Source organism: Chiloscyllium plagiosum, unplaced genomic scaffold, assembly GCF_037043375.1.
Source record: "Chiloscyllium plagiosum isolate Xiang-an unplaced genomic scaffold, Cpla_swu_hap1 HiC_scaffold_37, whole genome shotgun sequence".
Taxonomy (NCBI): domain Eukaryota; kingdom Metazoa; phylum Chordata; class Chondrichthyes; order Orectolobiformes; family Hemiscylliidae; genus Chiloscyllium; species Chiloscyllium plagiosum.
In genome coordinates, this window is record NW_028270175.1 from 93,364,369 (window position 1) to 93,384,135 (window position 19,767).

Sequence of the window (19,767 nt, forward strand, 5' to 3'; positions counted from 1 at the left end):
CACAGACCCACACACACACAGACACACACACACATACACACAGACACACACAAATCACACACAAACAGACACACACGCACAGATACACATACACACACAGACACGTACACGCACACACATACACACACACATACACAGACACACACGCAGACACACGCACACAGATACACACACACAGGCAGACAGACACACACACATACACACACATACACACACACACAGAGACACACACACAGGCACACACACACACACCGACACACACACACACACACACACAGAGACACACACACACACACCGACACACACACACACACACACACACACACACACACACACACACACACACACACACACACACACACACACACACACACACACGCTCACACACACCCCTAATCAGTGTAAAGCTCTGTCTCCAGCCCTGGTTAGGATTCACTCGGATTCTGGTCCCAGCGCGGTTCAGGTGACGACTGTCCCATCGCAGCAGGTCCTTTCTTCCTCAGTAATGAAATGTGTTTATTCAACACAAAATACAAGGATAAAAGACTTTTCGGTACATGCCAAAATATGAAAATTACAAATAGACAACATTGTTAAAATACACTTACTATGTGGAGCTATATAAATTGTTATGTAAATTACAAAACCATGGAAGTGGTGTGTAGACTTTATCAATCATTATTTGACCCAGAGCTGAGATCCTGATTTCCCCTCTGCCAGTGATTCCCTTCACTGAGATTCCACCCTGCCTCTCACGCAGTGTCTAGAGGGGCTACAAGTTCCTGTTGGCCCAGAATATTTAAATTAATCCACCTTCTCCCTGGAACCAATCTATTGGTCTATTGGATTGCGTTTAGCTGTCAGCAACACAGCTCTGGGATGTTATTGGCGATAAATGATCTGGGATGACAGCCAGTATCAGCATGGTGCTCACAGGGTATGGCACCAGACAAAGAGCTTACAGTCTGTGAGAGTGTCTAAGAAAAGTCTCTGTGTATTTCTCTTCATGCTGTCTCCTGATCTAACTTCACATTCGTTTGACACCCCTTGCTCTCACTCACTCTGTCACTGTTTTATTTCACTCTGTTTATCTCACTTCACTGTCTTTCTCTCTGTTTATTTCTCTCCCTGTCAGTCGAGCTCTGATAATTCCCTCTATTTTCAAGTTGTCAAGTTGAAAAGCTCATGGACGCATGGTGGGCTGAATGGCCTCCTTCTGTGTTGTATTAATCCTGACGTTCTCTGACCACAGTAACAAATTTTGGTGCTTGTAGAGACAAGCTGTTCCAGTGAAGGACACAGTGGACGATTAAACATTATCTTTTCCTATTTTCTGACATGCAGCGACATCAATATATCTGTTCAAACAAACAAATTCCTCATATTAAAATCAGCACACTTCACACTGCCAGGCCTCTGTGTTCCGTACCCTCTGTTTTTTTTTTGTTGGTCTTATCTGTACTGGGATTAGTCTCCAACTCCCCCTCAGTCACTGTACCTGTACCCACCGCCGCCACACACTAGTTTAAACCCTCATAAAGGACAATAGCAAACCTGCCTGCCAGGAGATTGCTGCAAGTTCAAAGCCATCCCGTCCATCTTGTTTATATCCTACCAACCCGGGAATCCCAATGATCCACATATCGGAGATTGTTATCAGTTCATGTCCATCCCGTCATTATTGTGTGTATCCTACTGACCCGTGCATCCCAATAAGCCACGTATCGTAAATTGTTGCCAGTTCAGGTTCATACCGTCCTTTATGTGTATATCCACCCGACTCGCGAATCCCAATGATCCACATATCGGAAGTGCTGCCTCCTCGACCAGCACTTTGATCGTGTACTTAACTGTGCTACCTTACGATTCCTAACCTCACTCGCACGTGACATATTCTAATGTCGCCAAAGTTCAAATATCCTTTCAGCACAACTCCAGCAATGCCGTTTCTTTAAACTGGATAGACTTGATAATAAAAACTTAAGTATCACGTGAGGAAAGTGAGACCACTGAATCAGTCCAATGACCATCGGATCTGATATCTATCCCTGCCACCAAACCTGCTTGACATGGCATACATATGGGCTATCTATTTGCAGATGAACGAGGATAAAGAGAAGATTAGAAAATGTCAGAGCAGATGGATGTAATTCAGCTGTTTACTCAGCTTTGTTATTCAATTGGATTCTAGTTATTCTGTTCCTTTCAAAGACAGCGTCTTTACCCAGCGGGTCAGAAAGTTCCCAGTGTCGTTGTGTACACAGTCCTGCAAAGGCATTATCCAGTGCCAGGCAATGGGGTGTGGGGTGTTCAAGGGGTGGCACAAGGAAAGGCTGCATGTAGTGACGATGGACTGATGGAACTGAGAGAGAAGGAATGGGCATCCAGGAACACTGCACTCAGACAAGTGGCCGGGGGAGATTCCGAAACACCCAGAGAAACCCGCGAACCACGTCTGCTTTTACAAAATAACTGTCACATTTGCTGCATTTCTCCATCGAACAAAAGCAAAAATACCGTAGATAGTAGAAATCTGAACCAGACACAGAAACATACTGTGGAGAGAGAAAAGAGTTAATGCTCCCAATGCAGACACGGGAAGAATGTACAAAGTCCACACAGACAGGGTCCAGAGATTGAAAATACACCAAATGTCCTCAGCACTGTGAGGCAGCATTGTTGTGTCACCACGTTGCCCAATGATGGATAATTGGGGATAGTATAGTTAAAAGCATAGATACTGTTCTCCGTGATCAGGATTAAGAGTCCTGAAGGTCGTGTTGCCTACATGGTGCTCGGGTTTGGGATATATCATCTGGGTTGCAGAACTTGGAGCAGGAGGGTAATGATCCAACGGTCAGGGTCTGTGTAGGTACCAACAGCTGGACAAACAAATGACAATGAGAAGAGCGACGGGTAATACAGGACTGAACTATTATATCGGAGTACATGCAGTATAAGGAATAAGGTAAATGAGCTTGTGACTCATCCATAAATTGGCAGGTACGACATAGTGGGCATTACAGTGACATCGCTGCAAGAGGATCAGGATTGGGAACTGAATATTCAAGGATATTCATCCTGTCGAAAAGATAGGCAAGTGGGCACAGAGATAGAGTTGTCTCAGTATTAAGAATGGAATTGAATCAATGATCAATAAGAAGAAATGAAATAAGGTCAGATGGTGTAGAATCTGTGTCGGTAGAATTGAGGAATCAAAAAGGTGAAGAAATGCAGTTGGAGTTATAGACAGGGAACTGGGGTGTAAGATACACCAGGCGCTAGAAAGATCTGTTGGAAAGGCAAAGTTACAGTGATCATGTGGGATTTTATTATGCAGATGGATGGGAATTCAGACTGATGGTGATTGGCAGGAAAAGGAATTTGTAGAATGTCTACGAGATGGCTTTTTTGAGCAGCTTGTGCAGGCAGACTAGATGAGGGGAGCTTAAGGTGACAGTGATCATAATATGATTGAATTTACTCTGCAATTTCAGATGGAGAAGTTAGAATCAGAAGTAACGGTATTACAGCTGAATAAACGCAATTACACAGATATGAGTGAGGAGGTGGGTAGAATTGACTGGGAGACGTGCCCAGCAAGAAAGACAGTACAACAGCAATGGCAGGAGATTTTTGGAGTAATTCAGGATACAGCAGATATTTATTCTGAGGAAAAAGAGGCTCGTACAGGGAGGATGGGACAATCATAGCTGACCAGGGAAGTCAGGTATAGCATAAAAGCAAAAGAGAAGTGATATAATGTGGCAAAGTGCAGTGGGAAACCTGAGGATTGGAAAGCTTACAAAGACAAAACAGAGGGCAAACAAAATAAAATAAGGAGGGAGATTATTAAATATGGGAGTAAGCCAGCCACGAATATAAAGGAAGACTGTAACAGTTTCTTTCGATATATAAAGTACATAAGAGCGGAAAAAGTGAACATTGGACTGCTGGGAAATGATAATGGAGAGAGAGCAGTGGGGAACGAGAAAATGGCCAAGGAACTGAATAATTACTTTGCATCAGCTTTCATGGTGGAAGGCACGAGTAATACCTTAAATATTCAAGAAACTGAGGGGCCAGAGCTTAATATGATAGCCTCCAACATGGACAACATGCTAGAAAAAAAATGTAATAGTCCGAAGGTTGGTGAAATAACCTTGACCAGATGGACTACATTCCAGTATTATAAGGGAGATACCTGAAGATGGAGTGGAGACAATCGTGGATGTCTTTCAGGAATCACTAGAGTAAGGAACGATCCCAGAGCACTGGAAACCCACGAACGTGACATCACTTTTTAACAAGGGAGTAAAGAAAAAGACAAAAAAAACCACTATGAATAGTTTAACCTCAGTCATGGGTAAGATCCTGGAATCCATTGTGAAGGATGAGATTTCTGAATACTTGAAAGTGTTTGGTAAAATAGAGCAAAGTCGGCATGATTTCATCAAGGGAAGCTAATGATTGACAAATTTATTGGAATTATTTGAAGAGGAAATGAGCAGGCTCGATCAAGCACAGCCAATGGATGTTATCCACCTGGAATTCAAGAAGGCCTTTGACAAGGTGTCACACAGAAGATTACTGAGTATGATAAGGGTCCTTGGTGTTACAGGAAACGTAGTGGCATGGATAGAAGCATGTATATCTGGCAGAAAACAGAGAGTGGGCATAAAATAGCACTTCTCAAAATGGCAGCCGGTGACAGATGATGATCCAGAATGCTCAGTGTTGGAATCGTAAATTTTTACTTGTTACATTAGCAATCTAGATGAGGGAATTGAGGGCTAACTGGCTAGTTTCGCAGACGATACAAAGATAGGCAGATGGACAGGTCGTATTGAGGAAGAGGAGAGTCTGAACAAGGATTTGGACAGGTAAAGAGATCGTCAGATGCATTCCAAAGTTGGAAAATGTGAGTTCATGCACGTTGGCACGAAGAATAGAGGCATGGTATATTTTCTAAAAGGCGAGAAAATTCATAAATCTGAAGTGCAAAGGGAATTGGGAGTTCTAGTGCAACGTTCTCTCAAGGTCAGATTGCAGGTTGAGGCAGTAGTTCGGAGGCAATTGCAATTATGATTGGGAGCATGTAATACGAGAAGAATTGATTATCAGAACTGACTGTATACGGCTCTGGTCAGACCACATTTGGAGTATTGTGCTCAATTTAGAGCTCCATACCTCAGGAAGAATGTACTAGTCCTGGTGTGTGTTCAGAAGATTTTCACGAGAATGGTCATAGGAATGAAACGCTTATTGCATGAGGAATGTTTGAGTACTCTGGGTCTATACTTGATAAAGTTTGAAAGAATGAGAGGGAATGTAATTGAAATAGACAGAATACTGAATGACCTGGAGAGAGTGGATGTTGATAAGATGTTTCCATTGGACTATAATCCGAGCGCACAGCCTTAGATGAAAGTAAACACCTTTTAGAACAGTGATAAGGAGAAAGTTATTTAACAATAGAATGGTGAATCATTGAAATTTATTGCCACAAAAGTCTGTGGGGGCAGGTCATTGAGTATATTTGAGACGGAGATAGATAGTTTTTGATTATCCAGGGGATGAAGGGTTATGGGGAGAAGGTCGGAGAATGGGTTTGAGAAACCTATCAGCGATGATTCAATGACGGAGCAGACCAGATGGGCTAACTGCCCTAATGTATGCTCCAATGTCTTATAATCTTCTGGTCTAAACCTTAAGGAAGTACTTTGTATCTCTGAGAAGACGGATTCATGTTCTTCATGAAGGTCAGAAGCTGTTGGGCATAGTTAATTGTTCTGGAATGAAGGTATTGTGGCTGCTGTCGGCGTGGTGGATAATGTGACATTCAGTGCAGGATCACATACCAACTGCACTGTATTAATGTGGGGAGAGTTTATTCAAAACTTGGACTTCTCGGTCTCTCTCAATGGACAGTAGGGGTTGGGGTGGATGGACAAAACGTCTGCCCAGGCACTTAAGCTACTCTGAATCATGCATACTGAGTGAAATAGCAGTCATGGAATTTATCACATTCACATTGTTTGTTTAGAATATAAGGAGTGATTGATCATCCCTCTCAGGGTTCAGTGCAATCACCTCTTATTCTCTCACAGCGCTACAGATCAACCTTTGCTCACTCCTCATGGTGCCATCATCCCAGGGATTAATCTGGTGCAGCTCATCTTCAGTCTCTCTGTGGTAAGGAGATCACTCCATATGATGGAAAGAAAATCTGTCCACAATACCCCAAATACTGCCTCAACAACACTCTCAGGTTTGATCACAATAATTCATTTCCCTCAATTAGCTGGCTCCATTTCTTTCGTGTGACACAAGAAACAATTCATTTACAATGCACTGCCACTGATGTAGAATTTAAAAACATCCTTACATCTGTAGGTCAGCATTAATAAAACCAGCACCAGAGGTGCCCATGGAGATGGACATCACTCTTGGGAGAGACTCAATCACAAAGAATACATCTAAAACAGTGAATGGCTACCTACTTGAATGGAAATGAGCCATTGGAATATGGGTTGCAGGCAGAGGAAGGGAGCTACCTTTCCTTTTGTTCTGCCCTCACGGGATGTGTGCAGCCATGGTCAGGCCAGCATGTTATGCCGATCTTGAACTGAGTGGCAGTTTCAGCTGTTCCACAGGACAATAAATAGTAAAACAAATTGCCGTGGGTTTGCAGTTAAACAGAGACTTGACCATAGAGGGATGACCCACTGCCTTCTCTAATGGGCATAAGGCAAGCCGATATCAACAGATTATTATTCTATGGTTCCAGAATACGAGCCAATGACGTGACCCACCATACACTCTCTGCCCATCTTTCAGATTTTGTGCAGAGAACAAGTTAAACATCTCAAGTGCAATTATTTTGCAATGGACAAAGGCACAAACGATGGTTTATTCAGGAATTGAACTGAGGCTGAGGAGGAGACTGGGACGTCTTAATGGTGGTACTGGACAGGACTGGTATGTGGGGAGGATATGCGGATGTACACTTTGCAGGAGAAAATGAATCAATGAGGTTGAGAACAGTGTGTTTTATCCTCACGTATTGGTGAGTAATTTGTAAATAATAGTTTGCTAGTTATAATTTCTAAGGAATGGAATCTTTGATTGGAGCTGAAAACATTGGCTTGCACCTTTCCAAAATCTGCATATCATGAGCATCTAATCCGTTCAGACCGTTTCACTAAACAGGCAGAGTGACTTACCAGGAACACCAACTGTAGCAAGGATAGGATAGTAACCAGCTTGAATAACCAGCAGTACAGTTGCAATCCGCGATACTAATGATATCCAAGGCCGGGAAAGCCAGTAAAGACCATAGGATAAACTCCTATCCATTGTTGGAACATTCAAGTCTAATGTTCCCAGATTTTGATCCATTGTTGGAACATTCCAGTCTAATGTTCCCAGATTTCCATCTCTCCTGCCTTTCGCTCTGAAGCTGCTAATCCCTCTTATTGCTGTTGGACATGCTCCAGCTCAGACTATGGGATAAAACACTGAAAGCATTCCCTTATTGATAGAAGAGAGAAAATCCCTAGGGATGCATACGATCCATGGAGACTGACATTATTACAGTCGCTGAACAAATAGCTCCAGTTAACCCCTTTGCATTCAATGCTACTTTATTAAAATTCAAAATAACTTTGAACATTTATGCATTCTGGGTGTGATATGCGAGTGTGACTGAAGGAAGGAATGTTGAAGATGGCAGATTGATTCTGTGTAATCATTCAGTCAGACTTGCATATGGAAGTAATGCCAGAAGTTTAACGGAACATAAACATGCTTCACTGTTCATAAATACAGACATAAATCCCGTAACTACTGATCAGTCATTGCAATATCTGTAAAACATTGAGAAAACAACTATCATCCATGATGTGATAGCAAAATGTGCCCAGAAAAAGCCCTGGGTTACAACAAACAAACGGCATGGATACATTAACAGAGAATTGCACATGGCCAACACAGTTCAGATTGTTATTCCAGGATCAGAGAGGGCAGCTGTGGGTCATGCTGTTGATGTTATTGATGTTAAGGAACTGTCATGAAGTGACATTTAATGGGCTTCGATTACATTGTGATTATGATATTGGGGAAAAGACAGAAGACGGAGAGGACTGGGGGACATAGCTGATTAGACTGGATGGAGGGACAGTGATATTCCCCATTTACCAGAATTGAAATGTTACTCTATATAACTCATATGAAGAACAGATTCAAGAATACATCTACAATGAGGAATTAGCAGGGACAATATTAATGAAATGCGTTTATGCAATAAAAAATACAGCAACAAAATGATTTTCTGTAAACACCAATATATGCAAAGTACAAAGAGATAAGGTTGTTATAATACACTCCTGATATTGAGCTATATAAATGGAAATGTGAATTATATAACTAGGAAAGTGGTATGCAAACTTTATCAATCATTATTTGACCCAAAGCTAAGATTGTGATTTCACCTCTGTCAGTGAATCCTCTCACTGAGATTCTCTGGCCTAGACTCTCATACAGTATCGGTGTGGGCGGGGGGGGGGGGGGGGGGGGGGGGGGGGGGCGGGGTCGTGGAGGTGGGGTTGTGGTTATCATTTCCTGCTGCTCTTGGCACAGTCTATTTAAAAACTCTGCTTTATTCATGGAACCAATCTATTGGTCTAATGGGTTCTGTTTATCTGTCAGGAACCCAGCTCTGTGATATTGTGGGAAATAAATAATTTGGGATGACAGCCAGTATCAGCACAGTGCTCACAGTGTATGGTGCCCAGACAAAGGGCTTGCCGTCCAGAGGAATTTATAAATAAAGCTTCTAACCTCTGTCTGTTCATATTTATCTATCGTAATGCAGTCTTCTGATCTATCTGACTTCACCCTCATCTAACACCTCTTCCTCTCGCACTCAGTCAGTCGCTCCCCTTTCTATCCTCTCTCCGTTTATCTCCCTTCACTTGCTTTCTCTCTGTTTATTTCTCTCTCACACAATCTCTCTTCACACACTCTCTGTATCTCCAATTGTGCAGTTGGAGAGATTGTGACTCCACGATGGGCTGAATGGCCTCCATCCATGCCATAATAATTGAGATTCTCTGACCCACAATAAATACTTCCTGGACAGTCCTGCCGGTCCGGTGACAGGTACAGTGCACAACCACCCATTATCTTTTCCTGCTCTTCTCTGGGGTACGGCTGCCTTGAAATGTCTGTTCAAACAAAACAGGCTGAATGAAATCCGAGCAGTCGAGAAGACGTCCATGAGTGTTTATTTCAATCAGGATTTAATGAAGGATGAGATTCCAGAATAACATAAGCAATGAATGAAAAACAGGGTAACACAGAAATGGCAGTGGAGTACAACATGTGGTTCCAAGTAGGTCTCATGGTATTACCAATAGATTATCAATCCAGAAATCTCAATCGCCCCCTGAAATCGTCTAATGAGTCATTCAGTTGTACCAATCGCTACAAAGTTACAAACAAATGAAACCGGATGGACCACCTGGCATCGAAATATGCACCGGAAAAGTCATCATTAGAAACATCACTGTAAATCCTGCAAAGTCTTCCTTACTAACATCTGAGGTCTAGTGCCAACATTGGAACAACTGCCTTACAGACTCGTCAAGCAACAGCCTGACATAGCCATACTCACGGAATCATACTTTCAGAAATCACAGAAATTAAACATGGACAAAGGAGTCTCTTACTGATTACCACGTAACGTCGTTCCTCAGCTGAATCAGCCCTCCTCCATGTTAAACAACACTTGGAGAAAGCATTGATTGTGGCAAGGGCACAAAGTGTATTCTGGCTGGGGGATTTCAAAGTCGACTGTCAAGAGTGGTTTGGCAGCAGTACTATTTATTGATCATGCTGGTCGGCTCCTAAGGATATAGCTACTACATTGGGTCTGCAGAAGGTGGTGACGGAATGTACGAGAGGGTAAAAAAGCATACCTGACCTCATCCTTACCAATCTACCAACTGCAGTTGTATTTGTCCATGACAGTATCGGTAACACTGTCCTTGTGGAGACGACGTCTATTGTATCCATAAACTCTATTGTGTTGTGTGGCACTATCATCGATCTAAATGGCACAGACTTTTAGAAGATCTAGCAACTCAAGACTGTCCGTCCATAAGACACTGTGGACCATTAATAGCAGCAGAACTATACTCCAACACAATCTGTAACGTCACAGCCCAGCATGTCTCCCACTCAATCATTACCATCAATCCAGAGGATTAAGCCTGGTTCAATGGAGAATGCAGGAGGGCATGCCAGGAGCAGAACCAGGAATATATAAAGATAAAATGTTCATCTGCTGAAGCTTCCAAACAGAAATACTTGCGTGCCAGATAGCATAAACAGCAAGGGACAAACAGAGCTTAGCGATCACAGAACCCATGCATCTGAATTAAGCTAATCCGATCGTAAATGGTGGCGGACGATTAAACAACTCACCGGAGTAGGAGTCTCCACAAATATCCCCAAGCTCAATGATGGAAGAGCCCAGCACATCAGTGCAAAATATAAGGCTGAAGCTTTCGTTGCAATCTTCAGTCAGAAGTTTTGAGTGGATGATCCATTTCGGAAATATTGATGGAATACTGGCTGACACTGAATCTTCCCACCGTCCATATCACAGGGGTTACCATTGAACAGAACGTGAAGTCAAATCAACATACAAATACAAGGGTTACAAGAGCAGGTCAGAGACTTACAAGTCTATACTGAATAATAGAACCTATGACCTAAACGGCGTGAGATATTGCAATAGATTTAGGCCATTCAGCCCATTCCTTCGCTCTGATACTGTGCCATTTTGTCATTGTCGCTATTAAAAGTGGAAATATCTTCTACACACTGACTGTATCAATCTTTGCAGTAATCCATTAGTTTCAATCAGACCGCCCCCCACCCCCCCCCCCCCCCCACCCCACAAGTCTTCTAAATTCCATCGCGTACACACACTGCCGCTCATATGACAAGTCGTCATCCCGAGGATGGATCACTCCAACACCAGCAGATCTTTCTCCAGAGATAGTGTCCACAACAGCTCACAATTGGCCAAATGCTGTCTGTCCATAGCCCATTACATTCTCAGCAGTATGTCTCCCGTCTTGCATTCTTGCTGTCTTGAAATGAATGCGAGCATTGCTTTTGCTTTCCTAACTGCCAACTGAACATGCACGTTAAACATAACAGAGGACGAGTGCTTCATAATCCCTTTGGACTTCAGATTTTATGGATCCTATTAGAACATAGTGTCTCCTCTATTCCGTCTACCAAAATGCATATTCTCACACGTTCCCAGATTGTGTTCCATCAGCCACGTGTTTTCCCACAGTCTTAAACTGTTCCAGCCTTTCTGCAGCTTCCCCACGTCCTCAATATCATCTGCACACTTATCAAAACTGCCCTCAAGTCCTTTGTTAAGTTTGTCCATATATAATACATTTCCCTGCTTCCCAAAGACCGTCCACCATCTACAAGGCACAACAGTCAAGGTGCTTGACTCCATTCAGGTTGAAGCAGTGGCTTGATTTGAATTACACCTGTAAAGTCTTCACTCCCTGCACCACTGACTCTCAGTAGAAGCACACCCTACCCCCTTTTGTTGTGAGTTTACGTCATTATGGCGCACAATCCCAGTCTGCTGATGTCACTCTGTCTCAATACTAACTGAGTGGTGCTCACACCAACCATGTCACTGTGTATTGATGACGTTGGAGGGAGATCGGCGAGGGATGTCTATGATGAATAACTGTGTGACTGCCAGGCTGAAACCTGCCCCGACAGCCTCGGATGTGCTTGTGCCCGCTGTCACCGCTGCAGGCAAGATCAGTCTTCCTGCAGGTCAAATCAAGGAAAGCGCTGGGCCTGGATAGTGTTCCCGGCTGAGCTCTCAGACCCTGGGAGGACCAACTGACAGACGTATGTGCATACAATTTCAGCCTTTCCCTCCCGCAAGGTGAAGTCCCAACCTGCTTCAGGAAAACCAACATCCACCTTGTAAGTGAGAAAGCTCATGCTTTAATGACTTAATGATTACCGCCCAATGGCTCTAACCTCAATAAACATGGAGTGATTTGAAAGGCTGGTTATGGCCCACATCACCTCCAATCTCCCAGCCTGACTTGATCCCCTATAATATGCCAACTGATGTAACGGGTCCACAACAGATGACATATCGCAAGCCCTGCACTCATCCCTAGGACATCTGGACAATAAAGACACCTACACCAGACTCCTGCTCATTGGCGACAGCTCCACCTTAAGCATCATTATCCCCTCCAGACTGATCTCAAAATTCCGTGACCTTAGTCGCGGCTCCACCCTCTGCAACTGGATGCCCCGGTTTCTGACTCACAGACCACAATTAGTGAAGATAGGTATCTGCACCTCCGCCACAATAACACTCAACACTGGAGCTCCTGGAGGTTGTGCCCTCAGCCCCCTACTGTACTCCCTGTACACACGTGGCTGTGTCCTCAGCCCCCTACTGTACTCCCTGTACACACGTGGCTGTGTCCTCAGCCCCCTACTGTACTCCCTGTACACACGTGGCTGTGTCCTCAGCCCCCTACTGTACTCCCTGTACACACACGGTTGTGTCCCTCAGCCCCCTATTGTACTCCCTGTACACACACAGCTGTGTCCTCAGCCCCCTACTGCACTCCCGGTACACACGTGGATGTGACCTGAGTCCCCTACTGTACTCCGGTACACACACAGCTGTGTCCTCGGTCCCCTACTTTACTCCGGTACACACATGGCTGTGTCCTCAGCCCCCTACTGTACTCCCTGTACACACACGGCTGTGTCCTCAGTCCACTACTGTACTCTGGTACACACACGGCTGTGTCCTCAGCCCCCTACTGTACTCCGGTACACACGTGGCTGTGTTGCCAAATTTCAAAAAATGCCAACTGTAAGTTTGCTGATGACATCACCAAAGCAAGAGGGATATCAAACAACGATGAGTCTGAACACAGAAAGGAGATAGTGGGTTCGGTGGCATAGTGGAATGATAATAAACTCCCTCTCAAATTCGCCAGAAGTAAAGAACTGATCATTGACTTTAGAACGAAAGGAGGGGAACAAGACCCTATATACATCAACGGTCGAGACAGTGTAGAGCGTCAAGTCCCTCGGAGTGATGATAACTGGCAACCGACCCTGGACTTCTCACATAGGTGTGACAGTCAAGATGGTTCAAAAACGTCTCTTCTTCCTCACTTGGCTCAGGATATTTAGCATGTACTATTTCTACAGTTGCACTATTGTGAACGCACTGTCCGGGTGCGTAATGGCCTGATACGGCCACACTCTGCCCAGGGACAATCAGAAACTACAGATGATTGTGTTCACAGCCCAGACAATGACGACTCCAATCTCCCAACCATTCCCTCTATTTACACGGCTCGTTGCCACAGAAAGGCTGCCAACATCTATTCAAGATTACTGAGGGAAGGGAGAGAGGAAATAGCTAGGGCCTTGACAGATATCTTTGTACCATCCTTGAACACCACTGACTTCCCGGACGACTGGAAAGTTGCTAATCCCTTTGTTTAAGAAGGTTAGCATGAATAACCCAGTTAATTATAAACCATTGAGCCTGACGTTTGGGGTAGGGAAGCTGCGAGAGAAGATACTGAGGGATCGGATCTATTCTCATTTGGATGAAAATGGTATTATCAGTGAGCGGCAACATGGTTTGTGCAGGGAAGGTCATGTCTTACCAATTTAATAGAATTATTTGAGAAAGTGACAAAGTTGATTGATGAGGGAGGGGCTGTAAATGTCATGTACATGAACTTTAGATTAGATTAGATTAGATTACTTTACAGTGTGGAAACAGGCCCTTCGGCCCAACAAGTCCACACCGACCCGCCGAAGCGCAAACCACCCATACCCCTACATTTACCCCTTACCTAACATTACAGACAATTTAACATGGCCAATTCACCTAACCTGCACATCTTTGTGACTGTGGGAGGAAACCGGAGCTCCCGGAGGAAACCCACGCAGACACGGGGAGAATGTGCAAACTCCACACAGTCAGTCGCCTGAGGCGGGAATTGAACCCGGGTCTCTGGCGCTGCGAGGCAGCAGTGCTAACCACTGTGCTACCGTGCCGCCCATTAACTTCAGGAAAACGTTTGCTGAGATTTCTCAAGGTCGAGGTATGGGGAAAGTGAAGTCACATGGTGTCCAGGGTGTGCTAGCTACATGGATAAAGAACTGGCTTGGCAACAGGGGACAGAACGTAGTAGGAGAAGCGACTTTCTCAAAATGGAGAACTGTGACCAGTGGTGCTCCATTTAAGATGTTTCGGGAAATATACATGAATGGGCAGGGAGCATAGGGATACAGACCTTTAGAAAATAGGAGACAGGTTGAGATGGAGGATTTGGATCGGCGCGGGCTTGGACCGCCGAATGGCCTGTTCCTGTACTGGAATGTTCTTTGTTCTAACATTACCAAAGTCCTATCATATACCTGTAAAGATCTCCCACAACCTCTTCCATCAGGCTAAAAGATACAGACGCTTGAACACACAGAGCAGTAAGTTCAGAAACAGCTTCTTCCTAGCTGTTATTAAACTGATGAATGGACTCTCTAATCTCAGATAATGCTGATTTTGTTCATATTGATCTTGCTTAGAGCACGCCCTGTGCAGAGTAACCTATATGCCTCTCAGACATGTTTTACAGCCATCGATCAGTACATCCATTCTTACCATGAACTTCCTGGACATCTTGGCACAGGACAAAATAAATCCTCCCCTCCCTACCCCCAGTTCCCACTAGTGCTCACGACCAAGTCTCTCCAGTCCTCGCCCCAGCTCCTCCCATTTCCCCCAGCTCCCCTTGACCCTATCCCCAGCTCCCTGTGACATTTGTCTCTCACTGTTTCTCTCACACTGCCTATTTCCCTGTGTTTTCTTTTTCCCTGTCTTCTGTTTCTGTTTGTTTCCTTGTTTTGTCTCCTTTCTCTCTTTGACTGACTGTCCATTTGTTTCTCTCGCTGTGTTCTCTCTCTCCTTCCCTTTGTTTCTGTCTCTTTCTCCTTCGTTGTGATGGTGATGGCTTCTCTATTCGTTTGAAGCAGCTGATGGCTCATTGGTTCGATGTTGGCAATACAATACACTCAACAAGGTTTTGGTATAGAGGACATAATTTAAAATTATCAGTTACATTTCAATTGTTTTCAAAACAGCAACCAGAACGTGGGTATCCATTTAACAGCCAATTGTTACATCTAATTATTTTGAGACCGCTCGTCTCCCAGTGCTCTGTATACTGGCAACTCAAAGCATTCTATTCGGGTGCACAATGACCTGACATGATAACAGCTCTGCCTAGGACCATAAGAAAATACAGACGGTTGTGTGCACAGTCCAGACCATCACGGAAGACAGCCTTTAGTCCATTTATACTTGTCATTGACGCAGAAAGGCTGACAACATCAAAGATCTCTCCCAAACCAGTAATGATCTCCTTCAACCTCTTCCAACAGGGAGGAGACACAGAGGCTTGAAAACATGGACCAGCATGCTCAGAAACACTTCCTTCCCTACCATTATTAGACTGACAAATTGACATCTCTCACTTTTCAAATAATATTAATCTTGCTAATGTCGATCTTACTTTGCACGCCTCCTATGAAGCTGCAACCTTGTATGCCTCACTCTGTCCAAAGACCCTGTGATCTCTGTTTTCTTGGTTAGGGTAATGTGCTGCACAACAATAAAAACAAACTTTTCCATTGTACATTTGACTAAAATAAACGAAACCAAATCAAATCAAACACGTGGACTGCAGGGGCTCAAGGTCTTCTCAAGGGCAACTGGAAAAATGAACGAATGCTGCCCCAGTCAGAGATACCCATATCCCGTTAATGAATATAAGAAGATGACCACACTCAGGGAGGACAGACAGAGGGAATCAAATCGCTTTAAACATGATCTTAGATATATCCAGTTTTCCCTCACTATTTGTAATTAGAGTATTCCTACAAAACCATTCACAAGCGGATATGGTATAAAGTGCAGTACCACTGATTTGTGTGGAAACATTTTCGGCTTTCTTCGTAAAAGTGAAAATCCTGTTCGGATTTCTTTTGGTTAGCGAAACAATGTCCTAATGTAAGTCATTTAGAAAGGGAAGTGGTGAAAAATGAACTTTTGAAAAGTGGGGGATACCTGTTTTTACATGGGCATGATATTCAGGAAGATGGGAAAGGCGAAAAATAAATGAGGTGAATCTCACATTTTATTTCCAGCCCTGCTGATCATCATTCTCTTTGTTTGCGCTTTTTCTTCTTTATCTTTCTTTCTCTATTGATTCCTCCTCCGCTTCAAAGCAGACTTCCCTGTCAACGGTATTAATCAAATTCCTTTCCAGCTGCTTTCAGTTCAGGAAAGTTCCCCAGCACTTTCTGTTCATTTCTTTGCATTTCTTTCGATAATTTCAGAATTTCAGCTACTTCCTTTATTTGATTTCACCTTCAATTTTGATAATTCGTGGGATGTTGGCATTCGTGGGAAGGGCAGCTTTCGGTTACCATCACTAATTGCTCTGATTATGAGGCCATTCCACAAGCCAATATAAAGTAAAGCACATTGTCATGGGTCTCAAGTCACAATTAACCCAGACTGGGTAATAACATTATATTTCTTTACCGAAGGTGATCAGTGAAAGATGAAGGTTTTCGACAAAATGTTGCTTTTGTTTGTTTTTCTTGAAATTCACTTTCATTCTAAATCTTATCATTTTTATTTAAGTTCTGTCATCAGCTGTGGTGGACTTGAAACACTATTTTTCGTTTAATAAGCTTAGTTTCTGAATTAGATCCAGCGAAATTCCTACAATCATGAATTGTCCTAATCTTGAAGTAACTTCCGAGGCAAGAACAATTTTATGATTGAAATGTTTCTAATCGGAAAAGTGGTCAGAAGAGAGCTTGAAATATTAAGTCTGAATTTTACCAACGTGCAGCCAATGGTTTGTTCAGCAACAATACTGACATAGAGATGAATATTGTGGATATGAGGAGCTGGGATGGACAGGTTTGGTGACAGAGAGAACAAGAGACATAAATCAGACGTAGAATATAAAGTTCCTATGTGTGGAAACAGGCCTCTTCAGTCCAACAAATCCACACTGACCCTCCAAAGCGTAACCCAAATAAACATGTTCCGCCTATATTTACCCCTGACTAATGCACCTAACCTGAACATCCCTGAACCTGAGCATGGTCAATTCACTTAACTTGCACATCTTTGGATTTTGGGAGGAAACCGGAGTACCTAGACGAAACCCACGCAGACAATGTGCAAAATCCATACAGGCAGTCACCCAAGGCTGAAATCAAACCTGAGTCCCCAGCGCTCTAAGGCTGGAGTGCTAGCCACTGAGGCGCCGTTCTGTCCTGGGTAACGTGTGTCTGGAATGCATTGCCTCGGCTGGTGATTGATCAGGTAATCTCACAAACGTTTCAAAAAGCCTTTGGATATGCACTTGGTGGTGCAGGCTCCATTTTCATTCAATTATGCTATGTGGTGTCAGCCACGAACACTCAGATATATTCTGAAGCAATAGTTAATGACAGTTCTTGGTTTGTTCCATTGACTGTACTCAGTAAGTGAGCCTCCTGTGAAGTGCTAGTGTTATCTCCCACTCTCTATTTAAGTGTTTCGGTTTCCTCTAGTTGATAATGTAATTTCCTGAGCCGACGATGTAATTTCGGCCGTTTTCCTCAGAGGGTGGTAAATGGAGTCAAAATTGATGTATTTGGTGATGGAGTTCCAGTTGGAATGCCATGTTTCTAGGAATTCTTGTGTTTGTTTTTGTTTGGCCTGTCCTAGAATGAATATACAGACTTAGTCAAAGTGGCGTACTTCCTCATCAGTACATAAGATAATAGTGTTTGAGTCATGTACTTAGTTGCTAGTTGATGTTCATATATTCTAGTGACTAGTTTTCTGCTTGTTTTTCCGTTGTAGAGTTTGTTATAGTTCTTGCAAGGCTGATTGTTCCAGGAGCAGAACAGACAAAGATGTTAATTTATTGCGGTGATCAAAAGTATGAAAAAAGTTGCAGAGTAGAAAAAGAATACTCTAGTAGTTGGCATTACAACATCAAGGAATTCTAATTTCAAGGTTGTCAGCAAAAGAGCTAGGAGGGAAATAAGGAAAAACGTCTTTATTTAGAGAGTGGTTAAGAATTGGAATTGACATGACTGGGAAAGTTGTGGATGAAGATTCAAAAGAGAACTGGGTATATATTTGGAAATTATGAATTTAACGGGCAACAGAGAGAGGGCTGGCAAATGGGATGTGCTTGGGAGACATTTTTGGAACTGATGCATACATAATGGCCAATGCCCTCCTTCTGTACTTTAATGGTTTTTACTCTAACATGTGCCAGCTGTGAATAAAAGTCAGTATCCGATTATTTCACTGTGTAAATGCTGGCAAATATGTGATTATTTAGTGCAGCATAAGCATTTGAAATGCAAGTATTGCAAGGTCAGCTTCATTATGAAGTCTAAGTATTACTCAGAACATGAATATTTTACATATTTTATTCTAATTACTAAAACAAATACATTATTGCTTTGTCACAAAACTCTTTGGAAAGCTTTGATTTTTCACTGACACGATATTACGTTCGTGGGTTTTTTTTTCTCAGTCCAAATTTCATATTAAACACCATTCATTCTAAAAAAAATGCAAGTTTTCAAATTATTGTTCATGAAAATTTGATAACACAAATAATTTATTTAGTTTAATATTCACAGTCCATGTTGAATCATTACCATTTTAAAATTGCTGGCAAATAGCTGAAGATCATACATTTCAGTGAGAAATTAAACTGGTTGTTAATATATAAATGTATAAGAACGCTAATTCTATTTGTATGTACAATCGTTTGCTCACTCTGAACATGTAATCATTCAGAAGCCAACCATAAAAAAATTGGAGTAGCAAAACATTGCTTTGAATTCTGACATTGAATATCTAATTCTGATCAGCACACGAGTTATGTTCTTTCTGCGATAAAATAAAATGTACATGCTTTATTTCTGTATTAGAAAATCTTGACAGGAGTTTATGTTTATGTTCCATAAATATAGAATCAACATAATTAATGTAGGAGATTATGGTTCAGTTGAATGATTATCATTCACATCCTATTTTTGCCCAATTCATGAAATATAGCAAACATCCGATTATTGTTCGGGTCAGTAAACTCAACACCTTGCAATGAGCTATGCTGAAACTTGCTTCCAATTTATCTGAAATCATTTACAGTGCTATTGGACCTCACAGCTGCCTGTGATACAGAGAGACTCAGTGGCCTGTTCCAAAATCTGTGCATTGAGCTTTCGAACCTGGTTCAGGACAGTCAGTCAAACTTTACTTCAAAACAAATAATTTGGAATCCACCTTGGGCAGGGGGAGAACCTGCCAAGAGACTATCACTGGTCTTAGTGTAAGTTCAAATGTTGTCGAGGTTAAATACTAATAGCTGACCAGCAACCAATCTTTAAAATTCAACTTCAGTCAGAGCCTGGCCCAGAGAGCAGACGTTTTGACATGGAGAGCCAGAATCACACAATACAAGTTACCTATGGTGATGCAACCTGACCTGCCTCCCAGACTCCATACAACTGCAGCCCGGATCAGACATGGGTGAAGACGTTAACAAGTTGACAATCTATTGCAGTGTC